Source organism: Microtus ochrogaster, chromosome 2 (assembly GCF_000317375.1).
Source record: "Microtus ochrogaster isolate Prairie Vole_2 chromosome 2, MicOch1.0, whole genome shotgun sequence".
Taxonomy (NCBI): domain Eukaryota; kingdom Metazoa; phylum Chordata; class Mammalia; order Rodentia; family Cricetidae; genus Microtus; species Microtus ochrogaster.
The window spans coordinates 23,148,358-23,149,547 of NC_022010.1; positions in this window are offsets into that span (position 1 = coordinate 23,148,358).

The window sequence follows — 1,190 nt, forward strand, 5'->3', positions numbered from 1 at the left end:
AGGGTTTCTCTGTAGCTTTTTGGTTCCTGTCCTGGAACTAGCTCTTGTAGACCAGGCTGGCCTCGAACTCACAGAGATCCACCTGTCTCTGCCTCCCGAGTGCTGGGATTAAAGGCGTGTGCCACCACTGCCCGGCCCCATTTCTTTTTTAATCTTTCTCAGGCTTTTTGTGGAAATTCATTTGGATGCCATTTGTAGATGGACGTTTCTCTCCCACCTGGTCCTGCAACCATTTAGTCCCAAAGAAATACACAGAGGCTTATATTAATTGCAAACTGTTTGGCCTATTAGCTCAGGCTTATTATTAACTAGCTCTTACAATTTAAATTAACCCGTAATTCTTACCTGTGTTAGCCACATAGCTTGGTACCTTTTCTCAGTGAGGCATTCTCATCTTGTTTCTTCTGTGTCTCTGCCTTTCCTCTTTCTAGAATTAATTCTCTTAGTCTGGTTGCCCTGCCTATACATCCTGCCTGGCCAATCAGAGTTTTATTAAACCAATAGAAGTGACAAATCTACACAGTGTACGAGAGCATTGTCCCACAGCAGTGGTCTAGAACAGCATAGACAGAAATCATACTGGCTTGCTGGAGGGCAGAGATCCAGGTCTCAGGGAGGTTAGAAATCGAGTCCTGTGGACAGCTGTCCGCAGTAACCAGTGGGGAGAGAACAGATCTTGTCCCAGGAGCTCATGGGGTGACAGAGAAGTAGGGGGTCCCTATACACTCCCTTTTACAGTCTGTTGAGGGTGACATGTGGCTCAGTTGTTAGAGTGCTGGCCCAGTGTTCACAAAGTCCTGGGTTCCACCCATGAAGCAGGCAGTCTCATCACTCAGGAAGTCCGTGAAGGAGAATCATCTTCGGGCTAGCCTGGGCTATGTGAAATCTAGTCACAAAAAAAAGTGGTCTATTTTAGCCCCATTTTATATGTAATTTTCAGGAAGATAGGGCCCAGGGGTCTGACTGACTTAGCCTAGGGTACACAGTGTAGTAGAACCCATTGGTGAGTTCATATCGAACTGAGCGGTGATGGTGTGTGTACTCCTTTAGTCCTAGAATTCAGGAGACGGAGGCAAGTAGATCTCTGAGTTCGAGGCCAGCTTGCCTGGTCTACAGAGTGAGTTCCAGGACAGCCAGGACTGCACAGAAAAACCCTGTCAAAGAGAGAGAGGGAGAGAGAGAGAGAGAGA